The sequence below is a fragment of the Pseudophryne corroboree genome, chromosome 8, assembly GCF_028390025.1.
Source record: "Pseudophryne corroboree isolate aPseCor3 chromosome 8, aPseCor3.hap2, whole genome shotgun sequence".
NCBI lineage: Eukaryota > Metazoa > Chordata > Amphibia > Anura > Myobatrachidae > Pseudophryne > Pseudophryne corroboree.
The window spans coordinates 70,123,592-70,142,760 of record NC_086451.1 but is presented as its reverse complement, the minus strand read 5'-3'; positions in this window follow the sequence as shown (position 1 = coordinate 70,142,760).

The window sequence follows — 19,169 nt, the reverse complement described above, 5'->3', positions numbered from 1 at the left end:
GCACATACTTATGTGAAGGCTGGTCTCTCTGCTCCTGATCACATTAAGGCCCATTCTACTCGGTCTGTTGGACCTTCTTGGGCGGCTCAACGTGGTGCGACCCTTGATCAATTGTGCAAGGCGGCTACGTGGTCCTCAGGGAACACGTTCATAAGGTTCTATGCCTTCGATACTGTCGCTTCCCAGGATGCTTCCTTTGGATGCCAGGTTCTTGTGCTCGCTACAGTGCATCCCCTCCCATAAGGAACTGCTTTAGGACATCCCCATTGTCCAATCCTTGTGGAGCCCAGTGTACCCCGCAGCAGAAAACGAGTTTTATGGTAAGAACTTACCTTTGTTAAAACTCTTTTTGCGAGGTACACTGGGCTCCACAAGGCGCCCACCCTGACGCACTTAGCTTCTTTGGGTTGGTATGGCATTAGCCGCTGACACTTCTCCTGTCGTGAGAGTGTGGTGTATGTGGCTACTAACCGTTGTCGTCTCTTTTCCTGCTACTGCATTGGGCTGGTTAACTAAAAACTGAGCTCTTGTGCTGGGAAGTGGGGTGATATAGGAGGCGGCACTGCGCATTCTGGGCACAGTCAAAGCATTGAGTCTGTTGGTGCCTCGGATCAAGAGCCCAATCTACACCCCATTGTCCAATCGTTGTGGAGCCCAGTGTACCTCGCAGAAAGAGTTTTAACAAAGGTAAGTTCTTACCATAAAACTCGTTGTCTGGCTGCTATACAGCAGGCCAGGAGCACCAGTAGGGCAGTAGAGTAACAGTCATATCAGTAATAATTTGCGGACCCTGTGAAATTAGCATTCTTTAAAGACGGGAGACTCAGTCAATGAATACATAAAACATTTTTTAGTTTATGTTAAAATATAAAAAGTTTATTAAGCGGAATATTTAATAAATAATATTTGCGGACATTCCAAAAACAGTCAGTTTTGGGGGCTGCCCACAAATATTAACCAGCCCCTGAATGTATGTGTTGGGGACTGCAATGGATATTTAAGATATCTATTGCGTTCCTCCTATTTTGAGCACAAAAGCAGCCACCAAAAGTTTCTATGGCAGATGGTAAACTGTGAAACTCACCAAGCTCCAGAATGCAAAACATTTCTGAGCTTGGCCCGGCAGCTAATGCCATTTCTAAATGGCTTTTGTAGCCTGTGGGTTACATTATGCAATAATTCCCAGAAGAAGGATCCTTGGGATCCCTCTGCATTACTGTCTGCTCTCACATACGCAGTCTGACGATTGCACATGTGAGCTAGCGCAGTCGGGGTCTAAACCCAGAAGTAAAGCAATTATTTTACTTCTTATACATTGCAGGGATGGGCATGAGATTGGTACTCATTATGGAATAAAAGCTACACCTCTGGACTCACAAAGAGTCATCCTTCAGCACTGAGGAGAGGAAAATCCCCTTGGGGGGAAACCTCTGGAGAACCATGGCCTCAGGATCACCCTTCCCTCTGGGCATTAAGAGGTGTACTAATAGAGGGGTCAGTATGCTATCCCAGCGCATGGGATCCCCGGTGGTTGTCATACCGATGCCAGGATCCCAGTACAGAAAAGACCGACAGGGGTGAGTAAGGGGTGTTCTCCCCTCTCCCCACCCCCCTAACCCTGCCTGTCTGCAGTCTAAACCTAACATTCCCCCTTTTTGCCTAACCCTCCCGCGGAGGTGCCTAATCCTAGCCTCCGTCCTTGCTGGCTAAACCTAACCCTCCCTTACCCGCAGCCTAACTACCCCTGGAGGTGCCTAACCCTAACCAACCCTACCTGCTGCCTAAGCATAACCTTCCCCCACCCACAGCCTACACCTAACCCCCCGCCTGATGCCTAAACCTAATCTCCCCACCTGATGCCTAAACCTAACCCTATCCTCCCCGGCAGCCTAACCACCCCTGGGGGTTCCTAATCCACCCTACCTGCAGCCTAACCCTATCCACCCCACCCGCAGCCTAACCCTAACCCCTCTGCCTGATGCCTAACCCTCTCCCAACCCCCCTAACCCTGACTGTCCGCAGTCTAACCCTAACCTCCCCCTTTGTGCCTAACCCTCCCACGGAGGTGCCTAATCCTAACCTCCATCACTGCTTCCTAAATCTAACGCTCCCTCCCTCACAGCCTAACCACTCCCTGGGGTTCCTAACCCTAACCCACCCTACCCACAGCCTAACTCTAACCTCCTGCCACCCACAGCCTAAACTTAACCCCCCTGCCTGATGCCTAAATCTAATCCCCACGCCTAAACTTAACCCTCCCTCCCCCACAGCCTAATCACCCCCAGGGGTACCTAAGTATAAGCTCCCCCCACCTGCAGCTAAAACTTAACCCCTGATGCCTAAACCTAACCCTCCCGCCTGATGCCTAAACCTAACCCTCCCTTACCACGCAGCCTAACCTCCCTATCCACAGCCTGACCCTAACCTCCCCCCACCTGCAGCCTAACCCTAACCCCTCACCTGACGCCTAAACCTAACCCCCCCACCTGATGCGTAAACCTAACCATCCCTACCCCCGCAGCCTAACCACCCCCCTCCTCCCCGTGCCTGATGCCTAAACCTAACCCCCCTTGCCCAGCCCTAAACCTATGATCGTGGGAATACGGGCATCGGTATCCTTGCCCATTCGGAGTTCCAACGTCGGGATTCTGAAGAGTGTCGGTATCCCAGTGTCAGTATTCTGACTGCCGTAAACCCGACAGCCGGCATCTCCTAATAGGTAATGCATGTGTCCGCAGCTCTCCTCCCAGGGCAGCTATTCAGGGATCACCCACTGCATGTAGACGAAGAGGAAGAGATGAAAAATCATTGTTAGTGGATGAACAAGCAGACAGACAAACTGCAAACAGTGGTGTGGTTGTGTAGAGAGAAAGATCTCTCTATGAAAATATGTTACTATAACTACTGAGGACATGGAAAATGCCTAAAATAAGGACAATTCTCACTAAGGGCCCATTTTTTTTATACAATACACACATTGGGGGGATAAGTCTCTCTTATAGTAATTAGTGGGTACCTTCAGAAAATAAATTTGACCAGTAAATAATAAAAGCTATAAATTGCTAACATTTAGGGGTCAATCCAATTAGGTACGAGTAACCATTGCTGCGACGTTTCAACAGCGTCCAAACTCACACCCTTTGTGGCCAGATTCAGCCTATGGGGCTACCGGAAAGTGCGGCTGTTGTAAGACAAACTCGCACCTAATTAAACTGACCCCTAAGTTGTTAAATGTGATAAAATAGTAAAATATAATGGTGTAATTGTGAGCCTGATTCAGTTGTGGTCGTTGAAGCAATCGCTGCTGCAATCTTGCCGTTCACAATTGCATCGTGAGTCTGAGCAGTCGTAGGCTGAACAAGTCTCCTAGACACAGGGGGCTCTCCAGCAGCAACACAGGTCGCAATGGGTATTTATGCATGCACATGGAACGGCGTTTGAACGGACCTGACATGCCTGTATACAGTTAGCCACCCCTGTTAACACCTCAAACGCTGACTTCCTGTCAATCACTTTGCGATGGGATCCTCTATGTGAGCTTGATTTCATTTCGTGCGCAGTGCAGCTTACATGCATGCACAGTGAAAAAGCATTGAGCCACTTGGTGCAACAGCAGCTCTGCGTCCGCATCTGAGTCAGGCCCCCTGAGCGGTAAGGAGAAGGACTCTAGGGAAAGGACTATGTCACCTTTATAATATGTAAATATAGGGAAACAGTCACTTGTTACAGCTCCAATTCACATCATTTATACCATTCTGTACCATTTCATCATTTGGTTATTCTATGGGGGATGTATTAAGCCCTGCAGAGTGATAAAGTGGAGAGAGGTAAAGTACCAGCCAATCAGCTCATAACTGCCATGTTACAGGCTGTGTTAGAAAAATGACAACTAGGAGCTGATTGGTTGTTAGTTTATCTCTCTCCACTTTATCACTCTCCCAGGCTTTGTACACCTGCCCCCAGTTCATTGATATACTGTAAATGTCATCCATTTCACTATCTCCCCCGATCTGTATTGTTCTTCCCCCGAACTGTATGTTCTGTATCATGCTCTCCCCACCCTTCCTGTTTTTCTGTATTACGGTATGTACTACATCTCACAACCCCCAAAAGTGTATGTCCTTCCTCTATATGTCCTATAGAGTACGCCACAATTTCTATGTTTTTGTATTGCGCCCCCACACCATCTGTATGTGCTACGCCAAGTTGCCCCCTTCTGCATGTTTTGTATTGTCCGCTCTCCCCCACCATAGACCCTATGTTTTGTACTGTGCTCTCAATACCCCCCACCACACACACAATTACACAAGTATGGTAAATTACCTCCTGCATGCTATTCTCCAGTCACTAATTCCTCTGCGACCCCTCCCGTCGTCTTCAACTGACACTTTGCAGATCTCTTTGCTGGTCACCCGACACTCTGCAAATCTCTTTGCCAGAACTTTGCCAAATGATGATCTAAATAACCAGAATTTCTTGGTCAGACATACTATGTGTATAATTATACTACTACATTTTGTTACGTACTTTTAATTTTATTAATTTGCAATTTATCTATTTTATTGACTTTTTATCCAAAACCCAAGATCCTTTCTCCAACCCAAGACCCAAGTTATCTGCTCCAGGTTTTATCTTCTAGGATCATGTTATACCTCTTTTCCACTAGCTAAAAAAACATGGGTAAATGCATGGGGGCGTGCATTTACCTGTGTTTTTGCTAGTGGAAAAGAGTGCCCCCGCAAAAACCCAGATCAAGTGACCCGTGAATCCTACCCAGGTAACTACCTGGGTAGGACACGGGAATGATCATGGGAATGTGATCTCCCAGCGCCGCCCCTGCCACGTCACGAGCAGCGTCACCCTACCGCGTCACTAGCAGTATCACCAACCTGGCTATATGCCGGGTTGGTGAGCGCAGTGGGAAAGGGGGCTGAGCACGGGCCGCAGCCGGGTAGCACCCATGTCAGGCTCCTGGCTGCGACCCGTGCTCAGTAGGTGGAAAAGGGGTGTTAGTATCATACACTGTGCACTGCAGGTGGGGCAGATGTAACATGTGCAGAGAGAGTGTGGTAACTTACCTCCTGCATGTTATACTCCAGTCGTTGCTACCTCTGCGACCCCCCCCGTCGTCTTCTACTGACACTTTGCAGATCTCTTTGCCGGTTACCCGACACTCTGCAAATCTATTTGTCAGATGATCTAAAAAACACAAAAGACTATCATTAAGCATAGTACTACCGTAGTTTAAGTACAATAAAATGTCCATGAGTCAACCAGTTTCCCAATTTTCCTTAACCCAAACAAGATACTTTCAAAGTTATCAATATCCCATTTATCTATTTTATTAACTTTTTCATCCCAAAGCCACAATCCTGCCTCATAGAGACCCAGGTTATCTGCATCCCCTGTATGTGTGCTGCTAATCCTCTATACTGCCCTCTTTATTCTTGTTATGCTACATTTTAATTCCTAAATATGTTGTTCCTTCCGGCGCTTCTCCTATTTATGTGTCCTTGTACCTGTATTCCCTGCTCTGTCTATCTTGTCTTGCCTTTCAGCGGACTATACTGCACTCTGTCTTCCTTACCCCTCTCCATTATACCCTGCTATGTAGGACTCACCTCCTCCTACCTGTCTTCCTGCATGGAAACTGGAAACGTCAGCAGCTGTAGATAGAATGTTACAGGAAGAAGCATTGTGATGCCACGGGCTAGTGATGTCACAAGCTAGGTGTGACATCACAGTAACCATCAGCAAAGCTTCAGAGTTACAGCTATCTTACATATGCATTTTCTACATCAATTACAACAGATATACATGAGTTTCTAGTTTAAAAAAAATGAGACTAGTGTAGAAAATGAAGTATAAGGCAATGGCCCTCATTCCGAGTTGTTCGCTCGCTAGCTGCTTTTAGCAGCATTGCACACGCTAGGCCGCCGCCCTCTGGGAGTGTATCTTAGCTTAGCAGAATAGCGAACGAAAGATTAGCAGAACTGCTACTAAATAATTCCTTGCAGTTTCTGAGTAGCTCCAGACCTACTCCTTGATTGCGATCACCTCGGTCCGTTTAGTTCCTGGTTTAATGTCACAAACACGCCCTGCGTTCGGCCAACCACTCCCCCATTTCTCCAGCCACTGCGTTTTTACCTGGCACGCCTGCGTTTTTTAGCACACTCCCTGAAAACGGCCAGTTTCCACCCAGAAACACCCCTTTCCTGTTAATCACACTACGATCACTCGAGCGTTGAAAAAACGTAGCTCGACCTTCTGTAAATCTCCAAAGTTTTGTGTTAAACTACTTAACGCATGCGTGCTGCGTACCATGCGCATGCGCATTTTCTACCAAATCGCTCCGATGCAAAAAACGGCAACGGGTGAACAACTCGGAATGACCACCAATGTTGTACAGAGTGCCTCAATATATAGGTAAAGGGAAAACATAAGTGACAGGAATTTCTAGACTAAATCACTGCTTATATTTTATAAGGAAATAAAGCTCTTTATCTAAGAGACTGAATTAATAATTTTCCGTAATATATGTGTGTGTGTGTGTGTGTGTGTGTGTGTGTGTGTGTGTGTGTGTGTGTGTGTGTGTGTGTGTGTGTGTGTGTGTGTGTGTGTGTGTGTGTGTGTGTGTGTGTGTGTGCGTATATATATATATATATATATATATATATAGAGAGAGGGAGAGAGAGAGAGAGAGAGAGAGAGAGAGAGCTATACTATCTATACTATCCCATTAAACCAGAAAATGTGCAAATTATACAGTTTCTGTGGCTGGCTGACCTCAAGTCTGCATTTCACCTGGTTTAATCAGCCACAGAACCTGTGTAACCCATGAGCGTATAAAGAGGAGAAGAAATAAGAGTTGTCTTTTTTGTGGTGCACTAGAAATGTATTATTCAATACCAACCTATATAAAACTGTAAGGCGGGCCCGCAAGGTGACATTCGCAGGGAATAGGTATTAGGTAATGACATCCACTCGACTTATTCACACCCGCTGGGCGTGTTGGAAAGAGGTTGAGTGGGCAGTGAGCGTGGCTGTGCCCTGTGGCAACATTGTACCGACAGCCGGACTGCTGAGAACGGAACCTGGAGAGTAAATAACTTCTTTTTTTTTCATTTCATCTCATGACACTCCACCCAAAGCTACTCTTCTGGTGATCCTATCAACTAGGACAACAATGAAGGTGACTCCATAACATTTCTTCCATTGTTTTTCCATGTCACAGAAACATTGCATGTGTGTTACAGGTGACCATCCTAATCATTTCTCCTTCACTTCACAGTAATGTCATTGTTAGTGATACATTATTTGGATCAAGCATCAAAAGGAAACTCAGGTATAAGAGTCTGGCCGGCATATCACTTATTGCTTGATGACCTTGTGCCTGCGCTGTACTGTATGTAGACGGAGCATTTGGTTTTGCTAATGACTTACATAGACTCCATAAGAGGGCATATTGTTGAATGTTAACATGTATGATCTTAAACTCCATCTATAAATGTTCTGTTGCGAGACTTCCAATATGCCCAGAATATTGCAACTGTGACAAATGATTTAGTTTATACTAGCTGGAGTGCTCAGCGTTGCCCCGGATTTTCTGAATGTCTATTTACAAAAATAAATGTAAATATTAAACAGACAGTATAAATAACATTGTAGATAGCTGAATACCCGTGCTTTGGTACGGGATGAGGATGGTAAATTAGAATTAGTGATGTGCACCGGAAATTTTTCGGGTTTGTGTTTTGGTTTTGGATTCGGTTCCGCGGCTGTGTTTTGGATTCGGACGCGTTTTGGCAAAACCTCCCTCAAATTTTTTTGTCGGATTCGGGTGTTTTTTTTACAAAAAACCCTCAAAAACAGCTTAAATCATAGAATTTGGGGGTCATTTTGATCCCATAGTATTATTAACCACAATAACCATAATTTCCACTCATTTCCAGTCTATTCTGAACACCTCACACCTCACAATATTATATTTAGTCCTAAAATTTGCACCGAGGTCGCTCGATGGCTAAGCTAAGCGACCCAAGTGGCCGACACAAACACCTTGCCCATCTAGGAGTGGCACTGCAGTGTCAGACAGGATGGCAGATTTAAAAAATAGTCCCCAAACAGCACATGATGCAAAGAAAAAAGAGGTGCAATGAGGTAGCTGTGTGACTAAGCTAAGGGACCCAAGTGGCCAACACAAACACCTGGCCCATCTAGGAGTGGCACTGCAGAGTCAGACAGGATGGCAGATTTAAAAAATAGTTCCCAAACAGCACATGATGCAAAGAAAAAAAGAGGTGCAATGAGGTAGCTGTGTGACTAAGCTACGCGACCCAAGTGGCCGATACAAACACCTGGCCCATCTAGGAGTGGCACTGCAGTGTCAGACAGGATTGCAGATTTAAAAAATAGTCCCCAAACAGCACATGATGCAAAGAAAAAAAGAGATGCAATGAGGTAGCTGTGTGACTAAGCTAAGCGACCCAAGTAGCCGATACAAACACCTGGCCCATCTAGGAGTGGCACTGCAGTGTCAGACAGGATGGTACTTAAAAAAATAGTCCCCAAACAGCACATGATGCAAAGAAAAAAAGAGGCGCACCAAGGTCGCTGGATGGCTAAGCTAAGCGACTCAAGTGGCCGACACAAACACCTGGCCCATCTAGGAGTGGCACTGCAGTGTCAGACAGGATGGCAGATTTAAAAATAGTCCCCAAACAGCACATGATGCAAAGAAAAAAAGAGGTGCAATGAGGTCATTTTACTGAACTTTTGTAGTATACTTGACGACACAGAGGTAGAGCAGTGGACTACTGTACCGTACTGCTATATATATACTGGTGGTCACAGCAACATTCTGCACTATCCCCTCCTACTATATACTGCACACAACTAAAATGCAGCACAGGTATGGATGGACAGTATACTTGATGACACAGAGGTAGGTAGAGCAGTGGACTACTGTACCGTGCTACTATATATTATATACTGGTGGTCACTGGTCAGCAAAATTCTGCACTGTCCTCCTACTATATACTACAATGCAGCACAGATATGGAGCGTTTTTCAGGCAGAGAACGTAGATATTTTCAGCACACTGAGCACAGATATTTGCAAGCACACTGAGCACAGATATTTGCAGCACACTGAGCACAGATATTTGCAGCACACTGAGCACAGATATTTGCAGCACACTGAGCACAGATATTTGCAGCACACTAAGCACAGATATTTGCAGCACACTGAGCACAGATATTTGCAGCACACTAAGCACAGATATTTGCAGCACACTGAGCACAGATATTTGCAGCACACTGAGCACAGATATTTGCAGCACACTGAACACAGAAACTGAGAGAACGCTGCACGTCCTCTCCCTATCATCTCCAATGCATGAGTGAAAATGGCGGCGACGCGCGGCTCCTTATATAGAATACGAATCTCGCGAGAATCCGACAGCGGGATGATGACGTTCGGGAGCGCTCGGGTTAACCAAGTAAGGCGGGAGGATCCGAGTCTGCCTCGGAACCGTGTAAAATGGGTGAAGTTCTGGGGGGTTCGGATTCCGAGGAACTGAACCCGCTCATTACTAATTAGAATGATAGTTTGTTAATTTACATTGATTGGAGATCTAGTATATAGGCATATCTTGTTTCCCTGATGTACTTTGTGCAGTGGCCGCACCCCTTTTTGGTCCCCAATGGACCCTGCTCTTCCCACTATACAACTCTCAGTCTGTGGCTTCCTGCTGCCTCCATTCCCCTCTTCACATCATGTCACTGGCCCTGTCACATGCAGCCCTGTCATCACTGAGAATTGAGAAATCATGCATGTCCTGATATAGAGTGTGCTGCTGGCCCACCCCTAGGGGTGCTAGTGGTGTGTTATCTCCACAGTGTTTGTTCCCAGAGTGTAAGTCATATGTGTAGCAAATTTGATGTAAATTGCTCCAGGCATTCCAGAGTTATGCTGACTGCTGAAAAACTCTGTACTGCTGCCTCACCCCTAGGGGCGATAGGGGTGTCTTACCCCCGCAGTGTTTGTTCCCAGCTTGCAAGTCATATGTGAACCAAGTTTGGTGTAAATTGCTCTAGGCCTTCCACAGTTATGCTGTCTGCTGACATACTCTGTGCTGCTGTCCCACCCCTAGGGGCGCTAGGGGTGTCTGACCCCCACAGTGTTTGTTTCCACAGTGAAAGTCATATGTGTACCAAGTTTGTTGTAAATTGCTGCAGGCATTCCAGAGTTATGCTGTCTGCTGAAATACTCAGTGCTGCTGCCTTCCCACCGTGTTTGTTCCCAGATTGTAAGGCATATGTGTACCAAGTTTTGAGTACATTGCTCCAGCAATTCCGGAGTTATGCTGTCTCCTGATATACTTTGTGCTGCTGTCTGCCCCCTTGGGGTGTCAGGGATTTCTAATTGTTTTAGTTGCCTCCGCCGTGTTTTATTATGCTCATATGTAAAATTTCACAATCGTCGCTTGTAAACTGTGGATTTGTATAGAAAGACAGAATGACGGATTTTCGCTTTTATATAGTAGATACACTTGGAGTTACTTTGATATGTGACTGTCATACTTGGCAACATTTTTTTTTAACAAGTTCCAGGGATGCTAGGTGGCTGAGCCCAGTGCATGGTGGAATGTCATGTGCGGATCTGTCTAGGACAGAGGTTCCCAAACTGTGTGCCGTGGCTCCCTGGGGTGCCTCGGGACACTTGCAGGGGTGCCCTGGGTTGGTGGTCCAGGACCAATTCAAATTATTCATTGTCAATATAATAGGCAAAACAAGTGCTGGTGGTTGCCAGTCATAAAATATGTGGTCAAACAGAAGCAAATCTTGTCCCTCACCAGATAACTGACCCTAAGGATGACATATAAACGTGAGCTACTTAATGTAATATTTCTTTCTACTTTTCTCAATAAGAAATTTTTGGCCTAGGGGTGCCGTGAAAAAAATTCTGATATTCTAGGGCGCCGTGATTCAAAAAAGTTTGGAAACCACTGGTCTAGGAGGTCCTTGGTGCACTAGACTTCATTATAATGTGATGATTTGTATTTAATTCATGTTAATTACTCATGTTCCATACATTTTCATTTATACCACTTAATGTGCACATAACAGTGTTTATAGGGCCTAATTCAGACCTGATCACTCGCTAGCATTTTTTGCAGCGCTGCCATCAGGTCAGAACTGCGCATGCGTATGCACCGCAATGTGCAGGCACGTCGCACAGGTACAAAGCGGTTCGTTGCTCTGCGATGGGTTTGTGCAAAGAATCCATTCGCATGGGCGATCGCAAGGAGATTGACTGTGTCAACTGACCATTTTCTGGGAGTGATTGGAAAAACGCAGGTGTTCCCAAGCGTTTGCAGGGCGGGTGTCTGACGTGAATTCCGGTCCCAGACAGGTTGAAGTGATCGTAGCGACTGAGTAAGTCCTGGGCTACTCAGAAACTGCACAAAATCTTTTTGTACTGCTCGGCTGCACATGTGATCGCGTGTTATATACAAGGGTGTAGCTACCATAGGTGCGAGGAGTGCAGCTGCTATGGGGCCCAGTGCTGAGAGGGGCCACCTTCTCTGTCACAATTACATATGTTATATACAGGGTGTAGCTACCATAGGTGCAGGGAGTGCAGCACTGGCCAATGACCCTCTCTATTCTCTACTACATACACAGTGACTGCACTACACAACACACTGACTGTAGCCCCAGAGTAAGCTAGTCTTTGGACTCTGGGGGTCATTCCGAGTTGATCGCTTGCTAGCAGTTTTTAGCAGCCGTGCAAACGCTAAGCCGCCGCCCACTGGGAGTGTATTTTAGCATAGCAGAAGTGCAAACGAAAGGATCGCAGAGCGGCTACAAAAAAAAATTCTGCAGTTTCAGAGTAGCTGCAGACCTACTCAGCACTTGCGATCAGTTCAGACCATTCAGTTCCGGATTTGACGTCACAAACACAACCTGCGTTCGGCCATCCATGCCTGTGTTTTTCCTGGCACGCCTGCATTTTTTCCACCACTCCCTGAAAACGGTCAGTTGACACCCAGAAACGCCCCCTTCATGTCAATCACTCTGCGGCTGCCATTGCGACTGAAAAGCTTCACTATACCTGGCGTAAAAATACATCGGCCGTTGTGAATGTACGTCGCGCGTGCACGCTGCGCTGCAAACGCATGCGCAGAACTGCCGCTTTTTCACTTAATCGCAGCGAACATTTTCAGCTAGCATCAGACACACATAGCTGATCACTCTGCTGGGTCCCCGCTCAGCTTCTCTAGCAGGGGCAGAGAAAGCTGGGCAAAAGGGTGCACATCGCAGTGCTGCCCTGTGAACTCGCCAGTCTGAGCTGGCGAGATTATCACAGGGCACATTGCGGTATTTTTTCACTTTTTTTTTTTTTTTTTTAGTAAATGGGGCCACATCGCATTTCCCATTATAAGTATGGGGAATGAGATGTGGGTTACAAAAAAAAAAGTGAATTAAAGGGTTTGGAGCAGTTTTTCATGAAAACTGCTCCAAATGCGCTTTAATACATTCAGGTGATAATAAAATAATGTGAAAAGGGTGTGAAAACACCCCTTTTCACATTATTTTAGTAAAAATAATGTTAATAAATAGACCCCTAAGAGACTTGCTTCACTTTAGGGCGTTATCACTCTAAATGATTGGGTGTTTTTAACGTGTGTTCACAGACTTAAATATATACCTACCTGTATGCTTCCTGTTTTAGTGCCATTATAGAACCAACATTTCATAAATATTTATCACATAAAAAAAATGTGGATTGTGATAAATATGCCCTTAGAATAGGAACAAGGAAGTAACAGGATGGAGGATATCTGTGGCTATAACAGATCAAAAACAATTCCAAGGAGCAGGCTTGGTCAGGGCTGGCAGCAAACAAAATGCATAATGCAAAGACAGGCCAAAGTCAGGGGTGTGCAGAATAGGTGTGATATAGAAGATCTAGAATAATTAGATAGACAGTCATTAGGTCGACCCCATCTGAAAAATATGTAAAAACCGTAAAAAAAAATTGTGTATCGACCATTGTCATGTTGACCTTTCGAACATGTCGACCATATTGACTGTCTATCTAGATCAGAGGTTCTCAAACTCGGTCCTCGGGAGACCACACAGTGCATGTTTTGCAGGTAACCCAGCAAGTGTACAGGTGTATTAATTACTCACTGACACATTTTAAAAGGTCCACAGGTGGAGCTAATTATTTCACTTGCGATTCTGTGAGGAGACCTGCAAAACATGCACTGTGTGGGCCCCCGAGGACTGAGTCTGAGAACCTCTGATCTAGATATTGTCTATCTGTACATTGGAACCTGTGCAGAAGACATAGAAGAACAAAAACAAAAAAAAGCCAAGGACAGCACAGAAGTCGAGAATTAAGAACAAATATGGGAACCAAACGCAGGGATAAACATTCAGATCAGTGCAGAGGGGGGGATTCAATTGTACTTTTCGCAGCTGCCACTAGATGGCGCCCAACAGCAGCAATTCATTTGTTCTGCCGATCGGGCTGCATTAGCCATGGAGGACACTTTTTTTCTCACAGCCTCCTGAGGTGCAAGAAAAAATGTGTGTAAACTCTGCACTTTAGATGGGTTTAGCCATTGAATTCTGACAATTGTTTGGGTATCTAAACAGTCCCGATTAGACTGGAAAATTAGACACCCTAAACAATTTAATTCCCCCCCAATAAGTTATACAGATGTGCAGTATCAATGAACTGCACAGATTGCTCAATGAAATAGCCTAATAAGGCTCCAGCACAGGTGGAAATAATCACCAGGAACAGAGGCGTAGCTAACGGCTGCGCCTGCAGTGCTAAACAGCATGGAATAAGGCTGCAGCAATCCATATGGCCGGCATGAATACATCAAATAAACTTGCAGTCCTAACACTCTGCAAAAATAAGTCACATGTCTCATCTTTCCACCACATACTATAGGATGCTATTTCTATGGTTGGCACCAGCTATGGCTCATATTTATAGTCGCACCAGCTACAGTATGGCTCTTGGCATGAGGCATGGTTACATTTTTAACAACTGATGTTAGGTATGGCTCATAGGGGTAAGATGTATCATGTATCTATGGCTGGAGCGCTCCCTGCCACACTACACGCTTGGAGCGTGCCACCGCTCAGCGGGACAAAGTCTATGCCTATAGTGTGATTCAGCCCAGCCGCAGACACGAGAACCGTCGCAGAGTGGGAAGGTAAGCATTGCCCATATGAGTGTCACGACGGGGGACTGACTGATTACAAAATCTATCAGCATCACACTTAACCAGTATAAACTGGCATTATACAATATCACCTGAGGAAAGCTGTTACATTTAAATGGACTGTGCCATCAATATATATTAAGGGACATTTTTTTGGTTCTTTTTTCTAATCAACTAAATATAAACACCACCATAAAAAATCCCCTGGAGGGACCAAACAGCTACAAACGATCAAGACTGTATCTAAGGGGCCCTACACACTCGGCGATGCGCCGCCGAGGTGCCCGACGGCCGATACGGCCGACGAGCAACCCGGCGGCGGGGGGCAGTGACGGGGGGAGTGAAGTTTCTTCACTCCCCCCGTCACCCGGCTGCATTGAAGTGCAGGCAAATATGGACGAGATCGTCCATATTGGCCTGCATGTACAGCCGACGGGAGACCAGCGATGAACGAGCGCGGGGACGCGCATCGTTCATCGCTTAAGTCTCCACACTGAAAGATATGAACGAGTTCTCGTTCATTTATGAACGAGATCGTTCATATCTTTCAGAATATCGCCAAGTGTGTAGGGCCTATAAGGACCTTGATTTGTTCTAACTAACCAATTAATTCTATAGCCATGCATGCATAATACTAATTATATAAAGTCCAATTGGCCATAGCGGGGATATATGCATAAATCCATTCTGCGATTTCCATTGTGATGGTTTTTTATTCTGTAAATGTTTATTTAGTCTGTTTTTTATATTAATAAAAAGATTTTTTATTATCAAACCAGCAGCCTAATTAACCACATTTCTCAACACATGTGCGCTCACACGTATAACTCTATTTCTTAGGTGCAGTGTCTCTTTATTTAGGAGCAATCAAATATTGTACTTTGACAGTATAACAAACTAGCGCCCATTGTATATTGTTTTTTTTATTAACGTTTCTCCTTACTAGGGGGATTTCTGGTTGTGTGGCTGCTTGTTTGATAAAATGACCACTTTGAGGTGTCTAACCGAAAGGTTAGAAAGGAGAAATAGGTATATACAAGATCCCATCTTTAAAGAGGGAAGTGAGGTTAGGAATAGCGAAACCAGTGATTTACATAAACTATTCAATAAATTGGAAACACTCTGTATGGCTGAGACTAGACACTGGTGGGATCAGCAGACCCTTCAGAAATATATCAAGAATCAATTTATTCCCAGGGGTCTACGTATTTTCAAATCGGCCTCCTTTAAGGATGATAAAGAGTTCCTGGATAACTGGAATAATATACTGGATAAATGCTCCTTTAATCTTATGGAGCTTCTGGTCGAATATAGAACCACCAAGGTTAAGAATATACAATTGGAAATAGAAAAAATCCAGGAACTCTTAAAACCATTTGAAAATACCGCTGAATATAGGGAAAGAGATCAGCGGGTGAATAACAAGATAGAGGCATATGAGAAGACAGTAATACAGTCAAAAGATCAAAAACTTGAGAGAGATAGAGGAGATTACGAAACAGATTCAGTGAGGACTTATAATAGGAAAAGAGGGGATTATTCTAGATCCCAAAACAGACAATCGTATAGAGAACGCTCTAATAAGAGATGGAACAGTAATATACGTAATAGATCAAGAAGCAAACAAAATAGATGGATTACAACTGGTAAAAGACTCCCTCAGCCCAATACCCCCAGAAAGATCCGAGAGGTTTTGTACATCAAAACAGGTATGAATGTCTAAATAGGGAGGATTTTTCACCGGAAACTATTGAAAAAGGAGGGGCCAAACCCAAAAAACCATTACATCATTGGGATAATTGTAAGTATGACAAACAAAGTAGGGTAGATCATTCACCTGAAACCCTTGAAAGAAGAGGGGCCAAATCTAAATGTAAAGATGATGAACAAAACCATTTTTTAGAGATAAGCCCAATGAAACACAATTATACCAACAGACTGAACACCAACTATATGAAAAGAGGAAGGGAAAGAGATTCAGAGGATGTAGGGGAGGACGATTACAACAAAAAAGAAAAAAGTCAAAGAAAAGTGTAAACAATAAGGGAATTTTTAACTTATCCTCCAGAGAATTAACTACAGCAGAAACACAGCTACTTAGCAAAGGACTGAAATATGCCCCTGCCAAAAAAACAAATCTATTTGGATTGTTTGTTGACCTTAATAGGTTCACAAGGAACTTATGCCGTAAACGCTATTTTGCAACTAAAAAATTAAAAAAGTTGACTAGTGGGGAGGATTTAATGCCTATAGTTTTGGACGAGGAGGATAAGGGTGCATTAAATATTCTGGAAGAGTTAGGACTGGAGAGCACAAACAATGGAACCATTCAGCTATTTAATAATTATTTTATGTTTAATCACAAATATTATTTACAGTCACGGGGGACTGCCATGGGGACTAGGTTCGCCCCGAGTTACGCCAACCTCTATATGGGGGTCCTTGAGGAGGAGCTCATTTGGGGGGCGGACCTCGGGGGGAGCCTGGTCCTCTATGGCAGATACATAGATGATTTATTTTTTATTTGGGATGGGGACAGTAATTCTATAACATCATTTTTATCACATTTGAACACGAACACATATGGATTAAAATTTACCCACACGTGCGACCCTCACTTTATCACATTCCTGGATATTGCTCTACTGTCCGATGGCGAGAACATCCATACAGAGACCTATTTTAAACCGGTCGACACTAATAACTTTCTGAAATATAGTAGCAGTCACCTTAAGGCCTGGCGAGATAACATTCCAAAGAGCCAATTTCTAAGAGTGAAAAGAAATTGCTCGAGAGATTATAGATATCAAGAACAGGTAATGAAGGTACACTCATCCTTTGAACAACAGGGCTACCCAGACCATATTCTCCAAAAAGCATTGAAAGATGTAGAGAAACAAGATCGAAATAGTCTTCTGACCAAAAAATCCCTCAAAAAGCAACAACAAAAAACACAAAAGGGAGGTACCGTTAAAGAAAAATGCATTTTTGTAACACAGTATAACACACATGCCACTAAGATCAATCAAATAATAAAGAAAAATACCCCACTCCTATTGATAGATCCTCTGTTAGAACCCGTAATAGGTAAAAACATCAGAACTGTATATAAGAAATCAGAGACATTACAGGTAAAATTAGCACCAAGTATGTTTAACCCTGATAGAAAGAAAAAAACTCAGAGGAATAGTAAGGTGCTAGAATCACCAAATATAAATCCTCTAGATAGATTGCGTGAGAAACCCAAGGGTTTCTTCAGGTGCGCCAGAACAAAATGTCTTACTTGCCTGAATGTTAATTCGTGTAACAAGACATTTAAATCAAGGGTGACGGGAGAATCCTTTGATATAGAGGGTTTCTTGAGCTGTGAATCCACCTATGTAGTCTATCTTGTCGTGTGTGGCTGTGGGTATCAATATGTAGGACGCACCATCAGAAAGCTGAAGGTACGATTTCTTGAACATAGAAGAAACATTATAAACAAAAGCAATCTACATAGCGTATCTAGACATACAAATCAGTGTGAACAGGGAAAAACTCCAACATTCGTTTAAAAGCTCTTGAACAGATTGGGTTAACAAAAAGGGGAGGTGATAGATTCAATGCCCTGTGTAGAAGAGAAGCCTATTGGATCTTCCGTTTAAAGACCCTGGAACCCCAGGGTCTTAATGAAAATATAGAACTTAATAACATCTAATAATAAGAAGGGATAAATGATTTCCTCTGATGAGATCTTTTTTGTGAGATTTATCCTCTAGAGCCCTGCGAGTATAAATATTGGGCTAACAAACCCCTTTGCTATGTTTGTTTGTTTATAATGCAGTCTTTATAATTTACAATTCAGGTATCGTTTGTTCCATACTGATTCCATACACATAATGGCCCTCATTCCGAGTTGTTCGCTCGGTAAAAATCTTCGCATCGCAGCGATTTTCCGCTTAATGCGCATGCGCAATGTTCGCACTGCGACTGCGCCAAGTAAATTTGCTATGCACTTAGTAATTTTACTCATGGCTTTTTCATCGTTCTGGCGATCGTAATGTGATTGACAGGAAATGGGTGTTACTGGGCGGAAACAGGCCGTTTTATGGGCGTGTGGGAAAAAACGCTACAGTTTCCAGAAAAAACGCAGGAGTGGCCGGAGAAACGGAGGAGTGTCTGGGCGAACGCTGGGTGTGTTTGTGACGTCAAACCAGAAACGACAAGCACTGAACTGATCGCAGATGCCGAGTAAGTCTGAAGCTACTCAGAAACTGCTACGAGGTGTGTAATCGCAATATTGCGAATACATCGTTCGCATTTTTAAGATGCTAAGATTCACTCCCAGTAGGCGGCGGCTTAGCGTGAGCAACTCTGCAAAAATCGCTTTGCGAGCGAACAACTCGGAATGACCTCCAATATATTAACTGTTATAGATAATGCCACTCTCTGGGGCAAAACCAGAAAGGGCGGTCAATAATAATAATAAAATAATAATATTAAAAAATGGTTAGTTCTCTATATAAACAAATGGGTTACTCTATACCATACATTATACGAATAGATCTAGTGACGTATATGTATTTATAATATAGATCTCCATATATGTAACTATCCTCTCAGCAGATTTCTATATTAGAAATATTTACACATATATTTTTTATCTATATATGTATTTGATATATACCCATGTGTCTCCATATAAATGTTTATATTATATATTCCTTTTTTTCCTTATACATGGGGTTATACACCAGGAACCAAATTGGTTCGATGCGTATATCCCATTAATTAATCGGGTATTAATACCATTTGTTCTTAATTACCAATTAGAGTTTTTAAACAATAGCTCTTTGCTATTTGAGTCTTAACTAAATATATATGTATGAGCAAGTATTATTTGCATGTTATAACACCTCATTGTGGTCATGAGAGATTA